Source organism: Cavia porcellus, unplaced genomic scaffold, assembly GCF_034190915.1.
Source record: "Cavia porcellus strain 051 isolate PalLab524CR breed Dunkin Hartley unplaced genomic scaffold, mCavPor4.1 scaffold_22, whole genome shotgun sequence".
Lineage (NCBI taxonomy): Eukaryota > Metazoa > Chordata > Mammalia > Rodentia > Caviidae > Cavia > Cavia porcellus.
The window spans coordinates 23,919,061-23,940,379 of record NW_026947505.1 but is presented as its reverse complement, the minus strand read 5'-3'; the positions used below and the strand labels follow the sequence as shown (position 1 = coordinate 23,940,379).

The following is a 21,319-nucleotide window of genomic DNA, read 5'->3' as shown; positions in this document are numbered from 1 at the left end:
AAATCCACAGACTGAAAGGTAAAGAATAGATTACAATACTCCAGAAAAAAAAAAAAAAAAAAAAGCCTGAGAAAAAGCAGGAGTAGCTACTCTCTGCAGAAAAAGTGGATTTCAAGTATCACAAGAAACAAAATTACTACATTTGTTGTATAGTGATTAAGGAAATGATCCAAGAGGAAGAGATAACAATCATAAATATCTATGCATCAAATACCAGTGCACTGAAATATATAAAACAAACATTAATGCATATGCAAAATCAGATCACCACTAACACGATAGTGATAGGAACCCTGAACACTCCACTGTCACAAATAAATCAACTAGATAAAAAAATTAACAAAGACATATCAGACCTGAACCAAACCTTTAAACAAATGGACTTAGTAGGTACCCAGTGTTTTGGCAACATCAGAATACACATTCTTCTCAGCACCACACAGGACTTTCTCCAAAATACACATACTGGCTCATAGAACATGCTTAAGTAAATGCAAAGGAACTGAAATTATCTCACACATATTATCAGAATATAGTGCAATGAATTAGAAATCAACAGTAAAATAAGCTATATGATCCCACAAACACATGGAAATTAAGACCCTCCTGAATAACAAATGGATCAAAAATGAAATTAAAAAATTAGATAGCTTCTACAACTAAACAATAATTCCAGTATGACATACCAGAATCTATAGGACACAGTAAAATTTCCCTATGAGGGAAATTTATAGCAGTCAATTCTCACAATTGGAATCAGAAAAACAGAACATACTTAAATAAACAACCTAGTGTTGAACATCAAGTTTCTAGGAAAAAAGAAAAAAAAAAAGCAAGTTAAACTCAAATCAAACAGGATAGAAAAATTATAAATATCACAGCAGAAATTAACACAATTTAGATTAAGAAAGCAAAGAATGAATCGAAGAGCTGGTTCTTTAAAACAGTAAATGAAATAAACAAACCTTTAGCCAACCTTATGAAAAAAGGGAAAGACACAAATCCATGTAATTAGGAATGAAAAGGGCAAGATCAAAACAGATCCTGCAGAAACACAGATGCTGACTCAAGAAGATATAAAAATTCTAAATAACTCAGTATCAATGAAATTAAAGAATTACAAAACCTATCAACAAAGAAAGGCCCAGGACCTGATGGATTCACTACTGAATTCTACAAGAAATTTAAAGAAGATCTAATGGCACTCCTCAAACTCTTGCATGAAATTGAAAGGGAAGCAATACTCCCAAACTCATTCCTGGAAGAAAGCATTATTTTGATATCCAAACCAGAGAAGGATCCAACTAAAAATTACAGGCCAATCGCTTTAATGAATAAATATGTAAAAATCCTCAATAAGATACTGGCAAACAGAATGCAGAAAGTCACCAACATTATACACCCTGACCAAGTAGGATTCATTCCAAATCAATAAATGTAAGTATATCACATTAACAGAACCAAGGACAAAACCCCCATGATCAACCCAAAAATGAAGAAAAAGGATTTGACCAAGTCCAACATCCAATCAAAATTTTTTTTAAAAAACTCTATAGAAAATTAGAATATGTCTTTATCTCAATCTGATAAAAGCCAACATCCAACATTATACATTTGGTCAAAAACTAAAAGCTTTCACTCTAAAAACAGAAACAAGACAAAGATGCCCATTATCACCACTCCTGTTCAGTATAGTTCTGGAAACATGAGCCAGACCAATTAGACAAAGAAATAAAAATAATATGGATAGGAAAGGAAAAAAAAATTTTTTCTTGATGACATGACCCCTACATAGAAGACACCAAAATATCCACCAAAAGACTCCCAGAATCAATAAACAAATTCAATAGTACAGCCGTATACAAACCAACACTCAAAAGTAAATAGCACTCCTCTAACAAACTAAGAGAAAAATTAGGGAAATAACTTCTACAAAAGCATTAAGAAAAATGAAACACGTAAGAATCAATCTAATAAAGGAAGTGAAAGACCTTTACATTGAAAACTACACTACTCTGAAAAAGCAAATTAAGAGGGTATCAGAAAACAAACAAACAAAAAAATATCTCCTGTTCTTGGATAGGCAGAACCAATTTAATAAAAATGGCCACATTCCCCAAACTATTACAGATATAATACAATCCTGATCAAAATATTAATAGTACACCTCACAGAACTAGAGAAAACAATCCTAAAATTCATCTAGAAGCAATAAAAGAGGAGAAGCAATTCTGGGCAATAAGAGCAAGAAGGGAAATAACAATCCGTGATTTGAGGATATACAACAAAGCTACTGTGAAAACACATCATGGTGTTGGCAAAAAGATAGATCCGAGGATGCAACAGATTACAAGGTGCAGAAACTACTCCAAGCATACTAGCTACTTTATTTTTGACAAAGGGGCAAAACACCTACAATGGAAGAAAAATAGCCTCTTCAATAAATGGTCCTGGGGAAACTGGCTATCCACATGCTGAAAACTGAAACTTACGTCACTCACTATGCACTAAACTAAAATCAAAATGAATCAAATATTCAAATATAAAAACAGAAACAATCTGCGGGAAGACAGAGTAGGTAAAACTGTAGGAGATATAGGAATAAGCAAAGATTTTATGAATGAAACCTCTATTGCATAAGAAATATTAACAATCAACACAAATCACATCAAATTAAAAAGCTTTTGCACAACAGATGAAATTACCAACAGAGTGAAGTGTTAACTCAAAGAATGGGAAAAATTTTTTTGTCTGCTGTTTCCCAAAGGATTAACATGTACAAACATAAAGAACTAAAAATACTCAGCCCCTCTAACTTTAAAATCTTAATCCAAACATGGGCATCAGAAATGAATAAACCTTTCTCAAACAAATACAAATAACTATACAAAAAATGCTCAACATCATTGGTCATTTGAGAAATGCAATTTAAAACAACACTGAGATTCCATCTTACTCCAGAAAGAATGGCTGTTATCAAGAAATTAACCGGCAACAAATGCTGGCAAGGCTGGAAAAGGAACCCTTCTCCATTGCCAATGGGGATATACACTGATATGAGAAATCCGTATGGAGATTCCTCAAAAAACTAAGACTAAGGGTTCTATTTTGTTCAGTTACGTCCCTTCCAAGTACCTTCCCCCAAAAGTTAAAAGTATCATACCACAGTTATATATGTATACCCATATTTACAGCAGCAAAATTTATAATAGCTAAATGTTAGAAATAGTCAGATATCTATCAAAAGATGAATGAATAAGGAAAAATGTATTTATATACAATGTGGTATTCTGCCACAAAAAATGATAAGAGTCATTTTTAGTAAATTTGATGCACCTTGAGAACACAATCTTATGTGAAACAAATCAGACATGCAACTTTACATATTGCACTGTTTCTCTGGTATAAGAAACCCACAGGGTAAATAAGGAGCATAACAGAGGATAAATGTGGAGATACTGGGAGAACATTTTTAAATGGGAAGGGGAACAAGGGAGTGCAGAGGAGGAAGGAAAGAAAGAAAAAACAAAAAAAAAAAAAAGAGGAAGGAAGAAATGGAAACAAAGCTTTAGTAAATGGAAAGAGGAAGGAGATGGGAATTTTTAAAAAATGATGTATCTCAAAACACTATTTAAAATTTTTACCAAATTGTATTTGCTAAAATCCTCATTATTTTAGTAAAAGTCTTAAAATGTAAATCATCAATCCAGAACTTATGTTTATAAAAATAAAAATTTTCAAGCAATATAACTTTCATTGTAAATAATTAGGGGTAACAGGCTTTTAAAAATAATCTAATTTGAAGGGGCAGAGAATTTTGAATCATAAAACTGCTAAGGCAAACAGCCCACAGTCTGGGTCTTGTGTTACCAGCAATTATTATTCTAGAACAGAAGAGAAAGATAGGGCAATAGAAGAAAAAGAACATAAAAGATATCTAAATTTGATCGCTATGATTTTTTAGAGATGTTTCCTTCAAATCTATGCACCGGAGCTACAGAAAAAGAAAAAGAAAAAGAGAGGGTGGGAACCAAAACTCAAAAGACAAAGACTCTTTTCAGAGCAACTGCCACTTAACATTTCTTTATTCAATCAGTCTGAGTGAACTTAACACTACACATGCTTTTTCTGCCGTGATTGATGTCTGTTGTTTGCATTTTATTGTAAATATAATGCACATGCATTTTCGCTTAATACTCAAACATGCTTCCCAGGTAGATACAGTACATTCCTCATCTTTATTTCTGCAGAGGAGAGTACCGACTGAAGGCCCTAATTTGTTGAAACAAAAATGTGTCTTCTAAGTAAAATCTAATGACTGGTACCCTTTCTTTATGACCTATATATCTCTCCATATCCTTCTGCTTTGGCACTCTGTATGTTACAATGAAATCTGTTTTACTGGCTGACACTCATTACAAGGTAAATTCCATGAAGGCAGGGATTCTGTTCTATTAGTACCCTAATACCTTTCCCCTACCACCAACTGCTATCAAGGTACTTGAAATATTTACTCTCCAATAGTATATGCTCAACTTAGTATGAATTTGATTCCATTCCAATGTTCAATACTGTAAAATGCTTTCTCCAACTTTGGTCCCTCAAACATCTATATTTGAGTTTTACAAACAAGTTGAAAATTTAATGTTTAAAATAGTTTTATAAACAGCTCCAAAGAATATGGGAAATAATGTGGAAATCTGAGTTTGATTTTAACTTTGTCATTTTTTTAGACCTATCAATTAAAAAGGGGAAAATCTTTATAGAAACTTTAACACTATGAATGAAATATTATACAATACAAAGCACTCAAGCCTGTATGTGAATCTAAAAACTGATAAAATCATTCAATATGCTTGAGCTAAGGAACAAGGCTTACAGTAACTTTTAAGTAACAAAGCCTTGATGTTTCCAATAGTTTTACTCTCCTTTATCATTAAGACTTTTATGAGTACACTGCCAGTATCTACTAGATAAAAGTGAGTTGGAAGATAAACTTTCAGAAGCCCATCAAAAAATACCAAAGCAATCAAAGTAATTATGCTCTAGTTCAACTTTATAGCCTTCCATCCCAACTTAATGAACTTCCATTCAAAGGTAGATAAAAATACCTATGTGAAAAATCCACTCCAGAGAAGGCTTGCTTCCTGCAGGCAGTCAGTGCCAGGAGGCACATAAAGCAAGATCTGCCCAGGGCACCCACAGGTCACCACTGGAGACCTTTGCCTCCTTTGGGCAGCCAGCACCCACCAGGAGAATCAGACAGACAAACCCCTGTGTGCCTGCCACCATCAGGGGAGTCCCAGTGTAGACATGCAGGCTAAGAGAAGCAGCAGTCCTGCCACCACGCACCCCTGGCCATCAGGGAAGGCTCAGTGTAGCTGCACAAGTCTGGAAAAGCCTGCCCCATGCTTTGCTATCTCCCTGGGAACCTGGGTTCAGAGAAACTCAGGTGCCTGTCCAATGAAGGAACTAAAGGCAATCTCAGGCCTCCAGGCCACACAGAACAAATCTGGGAGATAGTCATGGAATAAAACAGAAGTCACATACCTGAAATCTCTGAGAGGATAGCAACTGAAGAAACAACTTCATGAGATTGTAAAATTAATCAGATCAGAAATAACATCTCAAAGGTAAAAGAAGAAATCCACAAACATAATGAAAGAACAGCTGAGCATATCTGAGAAGACATAAATTAAAGAAGAGCATACAAAAATGATAGAAACCTTGAATGAAAAATGAAGGAAGGATTTACAATGTATGAAACAGATTCAAAGAGATATCCAGGAAATTAAAAAGTTGATCAAAAGCTGGCAAAACCACCTAAAAGAGATTCAGGATTTCAGACCTTAAAGACAAATCTCAGCTAGTGATTGTGAAAGGAAAGATCTCTTAAAAACAACAAGGAACCAGGAAATAATAATTCAGCAGCTGAAAGATGATGCAAAGAATAGTAATTTAAGAGTAATAGGTATCAGTGAAGAAGGAGAGGTTAACACAAATGATATAAAGAGACTATTTACAGAAGTAATAGCAGAAAACTTCCCAAACATGGAAAAGCATCTGGCATTCAGATAAGCGAGGCATACAGAACTCCAACTAGCCGTAGCCAAAATATATCTACCCCTAGACATACAATGATCAAGATTCCAAAAATTCAGCACAAAAACAGAATATTAAAAGCTGTTAAGAGAAAAGAAACAGATCACCTATAGAGGAAAACCCACCAGAATCATAGCAGACTTCTCAACACAAACCATCCAGTTAAGAAGAGTTTGCAGTGGTGTTTCAAATTCTCAGAGAAAATAACTTCCAACCCAGATTGATGTAACCTGCAAAACTATCTTTCAAAATTGATGGAAAAATAAGACATTTCCATAATAAAGAACTGAAAGAATTTATGACTATCAAAACAACCCTAGAGAGTGCTGAAGAATAGTCTAGAGAGATAAAGATGACCACCATGGTTCCAGAACAACAGAGGAGAATCACCAAGTAAGATAGGCAATTGAATGAATAGGAAAAGTGCAGGGCAACATCAGGAAGATAGCATGGCAGAGAGGAACCATGTAGATGGCCTTAATTTAGCAATTAAAAAACACAGGGAGAGTAGATCAAGAAACAAGATCCATAAATACACTTGTACAAGACACATTTTACTTGAAAGGAAATTCAGACTGAAAATCAAAGGAGAGAAAATAATTGTTCCACATGACAGGAAACCAGAAAAAGGCAAGGGTAACTTGCCCATCCACCACAGAATGGATAAGAAAGATACAGTATTTTCATACCATGGAAAGCTAACCAGCTATAAAGTAGAATAATCTCAAAGCTTTTGTAGGTAAATGGATACAACTGGAGATCATGCTTATGGGTGAAATGGTTTGGAATGACACAGGTGAACACTGAGTTATCTCCCTAGCATAAAAAAATTGGAGTTAGTGGGATCCAAAAATCGTAATAGATATTATGAAAGTGATAGAGGAGAAAATGCCTAAAAAGGGAAACTCATAACCACCGTTAATTTTCTATTATCTTGTTTTGAATTCTTGTATTGTATTCATAATTTTGTTAGGTTTGGTTTTTTTTTTTTTTTTTTTTTGGTCTTTTTCCTTTTTATCGGTACCGGGGATTGAACTCACGACTGCCTGCTTGCAAGGCAGGCACTTATGCTGCTGAGCTAAACCTCCAGCCCCTAGGTTTGGTTTTATTGTGTTAGACATTTTACTACTGTCTTGATGGTACAGCCAGCTATTTTGAAGATAATAGGATGCATTATGGTAACAATTTTCGACTATCATCTTCAAGTCTTATAAGGCTTTCATTCATTTCCTTTGTTTTTATTATGTGTAACAGCATGGATATCTATTTTGAAGAAAACAAAGACATTATAGTAGCCATTGTTCATCCTATTATCTTGAAGTCCTGCAATGCTTTCATTCTGTTTTGATTGGTTTTACTCTATTTGTATTGTTTGATTTTATTACATGTGAAGGTATGGACAGCTATTTTGAAGAAACCAAGAGACATTATGGTAGCAATTGTTGATTTCCTTTTATGCTGTTCTGAAGTCCTGTAATGTTCTCATTTTTTTTTTGTTCTGATTAGTTTTATTCTGTTTTGTTTTGCTTGATTTCATTATGTGTGAAGATATGGGCAGCTATTTTGAGGAAAACAAGACACATTATTGTGGTAGACATCATTGATTTCCTGCTACCTTGTTTTAAGTCTTGTAACACTTTGATTCTTTTGTTTGGATTGATTTTATTGTGTGGGATAGTATGGCTATTTTGAAGTAAGCCAGTCACATTATGGTAACCACTGTTGATTTCCTGTTGTCTTGTTTTGAATTTCTGTATTGCCACTTGCACTGTTCTGTTCTAGTTTGCTTTATTATTGTTATATTCTCTCTAAAAGAAAAAGAAAAATGCACTCCAAGCTTTTGTTACAATTACTAGAGATGGTGTCACAAAAAACTCCAAAAAGTGGGTATGGTGGCGCATGGCTGTAATCCCAGCACTCTTAAGAGGCTGAGGCAGGAAGATCACAAGTACCAGGCCAGCTTGTGAACTTAGCAAGATCTTGTCTCCAAATCTTAAAAAAGCTAAGGGTTATAGCTCAATGACAGAGCATCCATTTCGATCCCCAGTACCAAGACAAACACTTTTGTGTAACTAATGAGGATTATTAAAAAGATTGTCCTCATCAGAAGCAAGGAGCACACAGGACTAGTAATGATTCTTAAAGAATGTATTAGGGAAAAGGAAAACTACAGCACCGTTCCTCAAATTCATCTGCTACAAGCCACCCGACCCTCTCTTAAAAATAGATTGTGATTCAAAGTTGTGCAGGGACCCTGAAATTACAAGTTTTTAATTAGCTGCCCAGTGATACTGAAGTTGTTCAAGGCTGTGTGTAGTAAAGAAGTAATCTTTTCAGATCTCAAGTGTGTGTGTAGTGTTTTCTTTTAATTCTTTTTGATATTCATTTATCACTTTTAAATGTGTACTAAGACAAGCATTGGGAAGGTAAGATCTGATTCCTGTTCTCAAACAGCCCACTACTTTATAGGTGAGGCTAGCATTTCAGTCACAAGAGATAGTAAGATAAGTAGCAAAGCACTCTGGAGAAACTGTTGATAATATCAAACTGCTGAAACACGATGTTTACAAAAGGCTAGATAAATTGGTGTTAGATCAAAATGAGATCAGCATACCAGACTCAGTAGTTTGGATTTTATTTCAGAGTTTATCACACCAGTGAAGGGCTTTTGGTAGGTTTGTTCAGATGTATTCTATAATATCAATAATGATACCACTACAATAATATTTGTGTATTCATATGCCAGAAACTGTTCCAAATAGATTACATGAATTTAATTACTTAACCCTATCTCAACCATATAAGATTGGTAGTAACATCTTTAACCCCATCGAGAATTTTGAGGCACTAAAAATATTTGCTCTCAATTCAAAACCTGGCAATAGAACTCCAGAGACTATACTTTCTCCAGGAAAATTCTGGAAAATTATTAAGCATTAGAGAAGACGCATTTACCAATCTTGAGCCTGCACGATACTTTGGAGCCATTGGGACAGTCAAATAGACAATGGACGATCACATTAGAGGAAAGGCCAGTGGAAATGAGAACTGCAATTAGTTTAGTGAAAAAAAATCTTATGAACTTGTCACAGGTGTCTTATAGGTATGAAAGAGAATGACTAGCTCTGAGATCATGGAAAATACATTTTTGTCAAGAATTCAGGAGAAAAAATACGGTGGTTAAGTTTGAGATGCTTATGAAATATCTAGGTAGAAACCTACAGAAATTTAGGTCGATCTGGATCTCAGTGGTGTGGCTACTCATACATTGGTCTTGAGTGAATACATGTAATTGGATGGTATCAGTCCCACAGTAAGTGTGAAACTTGACTGGGAAAAGGTTGACAAGGACACACAAGACAGTGGTCTAAAAGGCAGACAAGCATAAATTTGAGAGAAAATCCTTATTATCACTAAATGCAGCTAAACTATCAAGAAGATAAGGGAAATGCCCTTCTAGGTTTGATTGTTAAATTACAATGACTTTAGAAAGAGCAATTTCAATGACTTTAGAAAGAGCAATTTCAATGAACTAGTGAGGTCAAAAAGTTGATTCCAATGCACTGAGAAATAAAAAGATAAACAGAAAAAATACACATACTGTTTGTTCAAAGATAAAGGTGCCAATAATTAAGAATATAACAAAGTTAAGAGAAGTTTTATTTTTTATAAGTATGCACATTAACAGGAAAAACTGACGTCAACAAGGTAAAAAATACAGGAAAAAAATATAATGAAGTAGTGTCCCATGTGAAGTAGAATGCACAGCAATTAGCTTTGGATCTAAGAAGTAATATATTTTCCTAAAACTGGAGCAAGACTTCTCAGCCTCAACATCCTTTACAAAGACACAGACAGTTCTTTATTACAAGGTGGGGCTACTCTGTGCACTGCAGAGTATCTAGCAGCAATCACAACCTCAAAACTTCACTGCATTGCCAGGTGTAGCCACTAGTGACAATAAAAAAAAAGTACCCCAAAATTTCTAAAATGTTCCCTAGGAGGAAGGAGACAACTGTACTTTGACAGAAAGAAAGAAGTACAGTCACGCTTACTTAAGAACCACTGGCACTACAATGGGCTATTGAAACGAAGTATTTCCACTTTTAGTTGTGCCATGAGAAAAGGAGACAAGGTCCTCTCCTTAGGGGAATATGCTAAATGTTTTAAGTGAGAAAGCTTTGCAATAATTTTGTAAATAAGAGACGCCATGTTCCCAGGGAAACAAGCAAAAATGTGTATTGGAAATACTTTCCTTCAAGACTTTAAGAGATAAGCATTTTCCCTTTGTTAGCTCTCCAGAAAAACATAAAAGGAACGTGAACCGTAAGAAATCACTGAAGGACCTTCATCAAAATATTCTAACAATTTTAGGAACAGGGTTATCTAAGAGAATATTCTGCCGGATATGGTGGCACACCCCTGTAATCGCAGTACTTGGCAGGCTGAGGCAGGAGGATCGTTGCAAGTTTGACACCAGTCTGAGCTACAAAGTGAGCTCAGGGCTGCCTCAACTGCACAGTGAGTTGCTGCCTCAAAAAGAGAAAGACGAAGACAAAATAAATGAATAAATAAATAAATAAATTTTAAGGAATGCAGGAAAATATCCTCTCAGAAGAACATTTTGTTTTCTAGAAAAAGTTGTAACAACAAAATTGAATTTATTTTTTAACATAATATACAAATTAGTCACAATTTTGCAAAGTTTTTGACAGGACGATGCTGTATTTCAAATTTTATTCACTACAATCAGTATCTGATTTTTATTAAAGACCAAAAAAATCTAAAATTTAAGTTAGGCATCATCATTGAAAAACTGTCATACGAACATCCATATTCTGCTAGGTATTACTCTGTATTAATATTTGTGCTCAGAATCTAGAAAAGTTAGCATAGATACTTTGGATTCTGACAGTTTAATTACAGTACATTGTAAGAAGTGACTAACTGGAAGATACTGAAGCTAAGTTTACCTCCCCTAAACTTTATCTACTAAATAGTCTTTAATTCTTAAAGACCTGCCATATGTTTTTAACAATCTTATGATTTCCTAACAAGGGTGCAGATGCACTGGTTCTCAGTGCACTGAGGTAGTGGCATACATCAAAGTGAAGAGGACTCTTTCTGAAGAGATCAAATACTCTGACAAAATACTGTATCAGATAAGCTAAAACAACACCAGATAAAAAAAAGATTTTCACCTGTACCATGTAAATCTAAGAAAAAGCCTTTGCTTAACAGGGTTAATTTTTCCCAATGCATAGAAACTACTGTTGGTCCTTATCCCTCTCAACAGCTAAAGAGAATTCCCTTGAGCTCTACCATCATTTGTAGTTAAACTCAGTATTGAAAGAGATAATCTTTGGGTAAGATCATTCAAATAAAGAAAACTTAAGTTGGATTTCACTTTCAGATCTGCTACCTTTACCAATCAAAGTCAAGAAACTGAAATTCTAAATTCTCAATGTTTCAACTTGTGTGACATTATTCCAGTGCTTCTCTAACTACAACTTGACATGCACTCTTGAAGTCTGTGCTATGACAGGCTAAGATAAAGGACATTCACTTCACTCAAAACCTGACTATATAAAATAATATCTAGGACTATATCCAAGTGAGTAAGACCTTTTACTGCAGACACATCCACCTAGGAATAAATTAAGGATCATCTCTAAAGCTGTCAGGTTATGTCTCTATTGACTTAAAGGAAATAAAAAGTGCACATTGTACATGATTTGGAACCAAACTAAGAGATATATGAGTCAAGAAAAGGAGTACAACAGAAGTCTAGGTGCTAGTGTGGTGGTACATGCCTGAAATCCCAGAACTCAGGAGGCTGCGGCAGGAATACTGCCACAAGTTTAAGGCCAGCCTGAGCTATATTGTAAGACCCTGTCTCAAAAACCAACCCAAAACAAAACAACTGAAAACAAAGAAGCAATACAATTTCAATTACAGTTTAAAAGCTTAAAGGTTTCAATTTCTGGTTCATGTTTATTGATTGAAAAACATCAATTTACAGATTTCACTAGACACTTCAGAGTTCACCCATCCCAAAGTGGACAAGTTTCTGACACTTTTTAAAAATTCTTCCCTTATAACAAAATAGATTGTCTTTGAAGGTATGCTCTATTAAAAAAGTTGGCAAGGCCATATGCATTGCTATGACTATACACTTGGGATACTTGGACTACATCGGATATTCGTTTCTTGGTCCATTACTTCATAAACACAAAAGTTTAACGTAAAGTTTGGCTTTTTCATTTCAGAAAAAAATCTAGGCATAGTTCCATGTTAAACAGTGCTGTTTTTCTTAACCTGTATCAAGTATGCCATCTTAGTTCCCTTTTTCTGAGTTTTCAATTCTGTTCCCTTATAAAACTTCTTCCAATAGTTCAAAAAAGTAAACTGCTCCTTAAGTTTTCAAAATAAAGTTTTAACATCCAAAAGATGTTACAAGACAAATTAACTGGGTTCAAAAGTCATGTACTAGAATGTTTACAATATTTAAAACAATTTTATTGACAAGGCTAAAGTCATCCTATAACAAACTGCAAAAGGTATTTCACTTAACATTTCCATTAAGGATTCCTTTCCCTATAAAGAGGTGAAATTAAGGCCAGAAACACTTAGGACATTATGACATGGTTAAAACCAAGAGGTAATAAATATTATCTATATTGCTAATTTTGCTTTAAAAAATTTCAAAGAAATCAGGAACACAAATACTTGAATGATTGAATTGCTTGATTTTGTATCTCATGGCAAGTGAAAGCAAGGACAGAATAATACTTGCATGATGATTACTAATGCAAAGTAAAATAATAATTTTTTTTTAAAATAGGGGCTCAAACTCAAGACCTTGTGCTTGGTAGGCAGGTGCGGTGCTGCTGAGCTGTATCCCCAGCCAACATTATAATTCATGTAACATCACTTTAAGAACTAAAAAACATATAGCAAACTACTAAGACACTAAAATAAATGTTAAGCAAATCATACTATTTTATGTGGTAAACGTTCTAGGACCAGAAATGAAGACTCCAGAGCTAGGACTGTGCCTTAGTGACTCCCTGGAGAAACGTGGAAGATCTGGGTGTAGCAGTAGAGAATATTGGAATAGATTCATAGTCTTTGCTTAGCTAAAGGGTTAAGTCATATGCGTCTCCTGGTGGAGGGACAGAAATGCTATCTTCCATAGGTTTTTCACTGATTAAAAATTAGTGTTGTAGCCTAAGATGACAATAAATTCCAGTATTGCTAGCAGTGTAATAGTAAATTTCCCTAGGTTCCAGATTCTTTGTACTGTACAAGTTATAAGAAAAGAATCACTAAAGTATGTGAATTCCTCCCCTGGGCTTCATATTCTTAATTAACAATGAAGGCTTGAGATTGTGAGGATTTGGGAAGGCCAAAAGAAAACACATTAGGTTCTCAATAGTTCAACAGTTCTGTTAAAAAAAAAAAAAATTTGAAGGTTTTTTTTTTTTTAAATCATACTGTGTTGGCTGGATGTGGTGGTGCACACCCGTAATCCCAACAATCATGAGGCTGAGACAAAGATCACTCAGCGTTCAACACTTAGTGAGTTCAAGGGCAGTGTAAACGACATAGTGAGACCTTGTCTCAGAAAACAAAAAACAAAACAAAACAAAACAAAACAAAACCATATTGTGTTTAGAGAACAGAAGGGGTTTGGAATAATTATAGTGGCACAAACGCACTGGGAGTGCTATTAATTCTCATTTACTAAGATAAATTGTAGTATTAAAAATGGCTCTAAGGTGTACATCAGGCAGTCTAGCAAGAGCATTCAAGAGATCTTCCTAAATTTAATCTCCAAATCAGATAAATGCCTGGAGTCAGAAATTTTTTTGTTTTTCTAAATTACTCTAAGAAATCTGCTTTGTGTTTCACACATGAACTCTCACCAATCAATCTTATATACACAATGGCTCTCTGAAACATAATACTTATTTGTGCTCTCAGGTGAGGCAGAAAGTTTAGAGCAGTGCTTAATAAACTATAATATCCTACAACATTAAGAAAATTGGGTTTCTTGCTTGAAGGTTGACTATAAAATGGTCAGAGGCCAGTACTAAGCACATGTCTATACACAGCCACTAAGAGGTGTACACTAAAACAACTGTTAAGCAAATAACACTGTTTTATGTGGGGTAAAAACATTCAGAACCAGGACTGAAGACTGCAGATTTAATGCTAAAATTGCGGCTTATCATCTCTACCTGGAGAAATGTGGAAAGATATAAGCACAGCAAATTGCTGCACTGTTCTTGCTCACTGCTATCCTTCTGTCTTCTGTCCTTATGGTGAGTAAATTATTCTTTGGTATTTCTCGACCAGAAGAGGAGGCAAATTTAAAAATAAACCACAGTCTTGACCCTATTAAGAACACCGGACTGCAATTTTAAAGGTCTGGTAAATACAATAAATCAGAAGATGACAATGACTCAGTGATTTAAAATAAAAGCTTTTGTAGGCCAGTTATTTCCAATAGTACTGCTTTATAAATTACAGGCATTCTCTAGCTTCTCCTTCTCCACACTGAGTAATTTCTACTTAGTAACAGGAAGCACTTAAAGGAATCATTTTTCTAATGAAGACCAATTTGGGCCTGGTGAGAAAACTATCAGACTTGAAAGTTCTAAGTTCAGTATGTTTCATAAACAGGTAAGAGCTTTCACAGAGAAAGAAGGCAGTGGTTTAAATGTCAAACTAAATGTGTAAACAGCCAAGAAAAAAACTGAAGTGTTCACTTAAAACAATGCTGAACTGTTATTATCTGAACATATTAAAAAGAAATTCAACCTAGCTCAATGATCTCCAGACAGAACTAGGTGTTCTGTTCAGAGAACCAGAGTACCTGAGTGGGCACTCGACACCAATCAAGGAATGGTGGGTTGCTCCATAATTCTTTTCTTTAGCCACCAGACCATCAACCATTTAAGCTATCAAAAAAAGAAAGAAGAAAAGGAATGGTGAGTTACTGTCTTAAAGAGTTTGGAACAAAGGGGAAATAAATGACAAACACAAAATAGCAAGAACTTACTGACTAAACACAAAAGTTCTGAACTTTTTGTTTTTAGGTTCTGTTATGTTAAATGACTACAAGTACACAAACTACCACTTGTTGTGGATTTTGACTTCCAGTGGACCCCACCCCTAAGAGCCTTGTAATGTTTTTCTTAACTGGTAACTATGCATATCTAGATTCTAGAACTAGAACACACATCTTAAATCTCTACATTCCATATCTTAACAGATTTGGCTATCCATGATAGTTAAATAATTTCTCTCCCCCATATAGCTCACTGGCATACGCACCTGCCTGGCAAGTGCAAGGTCAGGAGTTTAATTCCTGGTAACAACAAAAAAATTGTGTTAAAAATAGTTTCTCTCCCCTAAAATATATCCTTTTCTTTAAGGTCTCAAATTCTGACAAACTTACTCTAGAATGAATTGATTCTAAACTGCTTCCCAGATTCTTGATATCAAATGAGAAAGTACAGTAACAATTTGAAAAATTATTTCTCAAATTATGGTTTCCCATATATAATGGATTGAGTCAGATACAACCCAAGTGGTAATTTATTTCAATGGCAAATTTTTTGCATGAATATATTAATGAGAAAGTCTACGCCTTTTTTCTCATTTCAAAGAAATCAATCTTTTTTCAGTCCATGGGAAAAAAAAATCTACTTCCAAAGTGTGACTACCTATTTCACTGAATAATGCTATCAGTAATATTATTTTTTACCCACTAAATTGTTACTATATGGACATAACACAATTAGCAAAAGGAAGGAAGCTGTCTTATGGCTCTTCCTAAAACTAGGCAGCATCATCTCCCTTGACAGGTATTCACTGGGAACAGCAGGACATGTGCCACCAGCTAATGCATTGCACATTAATGTTCAAAGGCTGGTACCAAGGACTAGTAACATAAATGAAGCTAAAGAATTGAGCCTTTGGACGTATAAAAATTTCTATTAAAGAATATCTATGTATCTATATCTCAAACTCCCAAACCTGTATCACTGCATTTTCCCCGACTCAAACTATACATCATTTACTCCCTTAATTATGTTCAATCAATATACAACCAACATCAATGCCCTCTGTTTTAGCCATAGTGAACACCTAATAATACTATGTGTCAAGCAGTTATTTTAAGTGTGCAGGGGTTTAAGAATTCTCTAATCATATTTCTATAGAAGTTTTAGAAGTTATTATTAAAAGACACCTAAAAGGACCCATATGTACTCATAAAACTTGGATTTTAGTCAGATATAAACCTGTTTTTAAATTTGATCAAATAAAGATTTGGCTAATTCATTTAAAAAAAGAGAAACATATGAAGGTTATAATATGAAATAAAACAACAAATTAGTTATTTGGTAAATAGAAAACCCATCTGTAATATGTAATAAATCACTAACGTGGCATAGTGATGGTCGTATTACAATAGAGGGAAAATTTTAACAAAAAAAATGCTAACACTGTTTATTCTTTTTAAAAACATTACAAACAGATGTGAGAAGACATCCCAACATACATTTTCAGAATGGCTATATTTAATTAAGTCCAAAAAACCTCCACACAATTGAAACGCAGCACTGTTTTACCTTTTTGTTTGATCCCAGATTTTGAAATTGGGTCTTTTCCATGCAAGTCAAGTGCTCTACAACTAAGCTGCAGCCTGAGATCCATCTTCTTAATGAAATAATTCATAGTATAGTTGAGTAGATTCTACTGGACAATACTAGTATTACTGGATTTTCTTTGCATATTCCTTTAGTGCAAGAATAAATATATGTGCATCACAAGTTAATCTTAAAAAGTTGGCAGTGCTATCCTGTTTGATTTATAATCTACATTTTAGGGATTTAAATTTGATGTGACATCCAAACTAATTTTAGAATAGTTTTATAAAGATGTATTTTATCAAAATGTGTCTATTCCTTCCATTATTTTAAGTGTTCTGGTGTTTACTCAGATCTTGTTACACAATTTAGACATAGCAATAGCTATTATGGGTTGAACGGCTTTCTCTTAATAGAAACTGGGGTTGTTGCAGATGTAAATTATTTAAGTAGGGTGTGCCCTCCTAATCCAACATAACTGCTATCTTTATGGAGGTAGATAACTGAAGTAAGACATCTATAAGCCAAAGACTTAAGGACTGTTGAGACCTGCCAGAAGTTTGGAAGAGACAAGGAAAGATTTTTCTTAGACCTTTCAAAGACAGTACAGCTCTGCTGAAACTTTCATTTCAGATTTCTAACCCCTAAAACTGAGAAAAAATTTCTGTTGTTTCAGGCCACTCAATTTTTAGTGCTGCAGTAGCTGGAGGAAGTTAGTTCAAAGATAACACACACACACACACACACACACACACACACACACACACACTTTCAAAAAGATCATCTTTTAAAGTAAAGCATAGCACTGAAGTCAGCAAAGTTGTGTGAGAACACTTGTTCAAGACCTGTGTGACCACAGACAGCTCTCAAGTTTGTGTCATTGTTAAGTGGTAACAAAGTCTACTAAAAAAGGTACTTCCAAAAATAAATTTATGTAGTGTCTGCCACATAAACGTTCGACCTGTTTTTCCCTCTAACCTTGTATCTCTTCTCTCTTAACAAAAATGCATTTTTAACATAGAATCAGTCATGAACTGTTACACAGCAATTGAGAAAGCAATATATTATTCAAGAGTACTATAATTAAAATATTAAGGAAATTTCCTTAACAATGCTGTTTTAGGTCACTTAACATGGCTTTGCCATCTAGAAACATGTAAATCCTTTCCCTTCCTCTGAATAAAGTAATATAATAAATTCTACCCTTCCCTATTTACAGAGCTCAAAGCAATTTTAATCGTCACAAGTAGAAAAGTATATTCTTAAATAGTAGTTATCCTTCATGTCTTCAGAGTAGTAAGTCTCATTTCATACTTCCTAACATATAAATGGAACCCTAGTTCAATAATAAACACACCTTGTTATAAAAAATACTTGTTCAAATGTGAATTTTACTGTGTATAATAATCGTGATTATTACTCTTTTGGCAGGGGGTGCTACTGGGGATTGAAGTTGGCCTTTAGCCTGGGCTATATTCCCAGCCCTTTTTAATTATCTGGTATTTTTGAGACAGTCTTACTAAGTTGCCCAGCTACCTTCAGACTTGCTGAAATCAGTTTCACTCAGCAATTTAGAGTTGTGCAACCATGTGTAACCAGAACAATGGTACCTCATTTTACAAACAATCTTTTCACAATGCTAGTTGCAAACCAAACTGCAGGAGAACCAAATCAAATCACTCCATGAAGTCAACACTGAGCCTAGCTATTAAATTTGATTTGGTTCTCCTCCACTGTGGTCTGCATGAAAAATTAAGTTCAAAATTAAGTTTCATGATTTTCTCAATCATGAAAAATTAAGTTCATGAACTGAGGTATCACTGTAATAGTCAAAATTACCAGAAACATACTGATCCTCACAAATTTCATAAGCATATACTCTGAGGTGTGTATTAGTCAACATTATGGTCACAATGCAGTCACAACACTCAGTCATTGAAGGACCGTGAAAAAAAGTATCAAAGGCCAATAGCATAAAAGGCATTACACGACTCCAAGTTAAATAACTTGAAGACGTGAAGTGAAGAAAACCTGGAATCAGGTTGTTTTAATAAGGTAAAATAAATGTAAATCATTCATCACCACTAAGATCAAGGGCCCTAAATTCTTCTCTATGAGTTCAAGTGGCAAATAAGCACTAAGATGGAATAACTAACTGTGTGTAAAGATAATTTCACACATTTTGCTTAATTCAAGACAATGTAATATTTCCAAAGTGGTTTGTTATACACAATAAAACAGTGTATTAAGTTTTGGTTATATAAAAAAGTATATAAATGCTAACTTTTATGAAGGACTTATCATATCTTAAAAAAATGTAACTTTGTAAGCAGTCACTGGCTTTGCTTTACCAAAGTGTTTCAGTGGTAAAAGGGCTTTCAAGTTTTAATTTATTGGAAAAAATGTTTTCAAAAGAAAGCTTACTGGGCAGGGGACTTGATTTACCAAGCATCTACCTAGCAAGTAGAAAGCCCTAGGTTCAATCCCAAAAGCACTGCAAAGAAAAACCTCATTTAACATCAGTGCAACCTAAGTCTGTCTCTAAAACAGTTACTAATAAAGTCAAAACTATTATGCCATGGTATATAACCTCAAAAAAAAATCATGAAAATAGATTCTATAGTGACTATTTAGCTAATGGAAAGTACACGTATACTTGCAATGAAAACACAACTTCAGTAATCAACAGCAACTGTAATTTATAAAGATTAGACCATGTGCTTTTCTGCAAATGTATTTTCTTTTTGTAAGAAAAAAGGAACCACATTTGGTGAGCATCTGCAATACAACAGTTTATGAGGTGGCACACGCTAATTTCTGAATGTAACACAACAGGGTTTCAGTCTTCAAATATTCATGTTACGAGACCTAGGAAAGGTACTGAAATCTAACTTACGTTTCTCTCAAACAAAATAGGTATTAAAGTAACTCTTACAGGATGGTCATGAAAATTATTATGCAAATAATATAATTAGCTCAGGTCCTGTTTTATGTAAATATTAGTTAATTTACCTTTAATAAAAACTGTAGTCCTACAGATCAGTTATTAAGAAATAACGCTTAGAGACTGAGGGTTTAGCTAGTGACCTAGTACCTCGCTTGGCTTAGCGCAGGGTTGTGAGTTCGACAGCCAGTACCAAAACAAAAACAAATAATACTTAGAGGCTTGGTAACCTGTCTGAAGATACTGTTATTTTTCTTCTTTTAATGATCATTTATAGAACAAAAGGTTTATTTCTGTAAATGACCTTATAAGTCAGTAAAGGAATATAAAATTACTTTCAACAAATCCAATAGCCCTTGCCCAGAGGCCTGGTGAAAGAGGAACCTGGAGGGCTATGATAATGATTTGTTTAGGGAAAAGTAGAAAAATAAAACAGTGATAGATGTAGAGTAAGACCAGACAATAAATATAGGACAGCCAACTTCTACAATAGCAAGTCCTCTGCATGTTGCTTCTGTATCTGTGGATTTAACCAACTTCAGATAAAAAAGCATTTGGTGAAAAAGGCACCCATACCTTGTGTAGACTTATTATGCCTTATTATTATTTCTTAAATAATTTGCAGTATAATAACATAGCCTTTACACTGTACTAGGAACTCTAAATAATTAGAGATGATTTAAAGTATATGGGATGCTATGTGTAGGTTACTATGGTATTTCATGTAAGAACCTGAGTATCCACAAATTTTGGTATCCAAGGAAATCATCCTGAGACCAATTCCTCTAATATCAAGGGACAATTGTATGTATACTCATTAAACTGTCTTGAGCTCTGTGCAAAAGTACACATAATTTACTAGCTGACGTATCTAAATCTTCTATACAATACTAAATTAGTTTATTAGTGTATTTCTCCTCATTGATGTGTGCATATTACTTAGAACATTTGTTCCGCATCTTGACTAATCTTTAGAATGGCAAGACAAAGTAATTCTAACTGTATATACAGGAAGAAAAATCTGCTCAATAAATGGAATTAACTGCAAGGACAGAAAAATGTCAGAGTAAAGTTCCAAAGAAACCACTAATTCAATTATTCATGTGCAGTGCACATCTAAGTAGTCTTGCTAATAATATTCTTTATATTTTTTATAATCACAACGCAATTTTGTTTCAAAGAGGTTTATTCTATAATCAACATTACAAAATACCAAAGAAATTCTACTTTTCAGTGAACTATTTTAAAAGGTCCACTTGTGTAAAAAAATGTATCCTACAACCAGTTTGGCATGGTAACCTCAGCACTCTGGGAAGCTGAGGCAAGAGGATCCCAAGTTCCAGTCCAGCCTAAGCAATTTAAACTCAATTGAGATGATGTCTGAAAATAAAACTAGTGGGCCTGGTGGGGGCAAGGAGTGTTTGTATCCCACAAAGTTATCTCGAGCTTCCTTCCAAGTTTTTCTTGTTATAATGGTTCCTTTATTAGGTTAACATTTGAATTATCTATAACTGATCTCTTTTTTCAATAAATTCTCCATAAGCAGTTGACCCAATTAACTCTACTGCTTTGCTATGTAACACTAAAAACAGCTCTAAGCAAGTTTTTTAAT

General features: G+C 34.3%; 1 protein-coding gene across 7 annotated transcripts in view; it reads right to left on the bottom strand.

The window, feature by feature from the left end:
- Positions 1–21,319, bottom strand: part of Scaf8 (SR-related CTD associated factor 8) — a 232,920-nt gene that overhangs the window by 115,162 nt on the left and 96,439 nt on the right. Inside the window, exon 22 of one of the 7 annotated variants that reach the window (XM_063232934.1) lies at positions 4,055–15,068. The exons of the other annotated variants lie outside the window; for them this stretch is intronic. The gene's annotated coding sequence lies outside the window, so the exon portion shown is untranslated. Of the gene's footprint in view, positions 1–4,054; positions 15,069–21,319 lie in introns of those variants that run through there. 7 annotated transcript variants of the gene reach the window in all.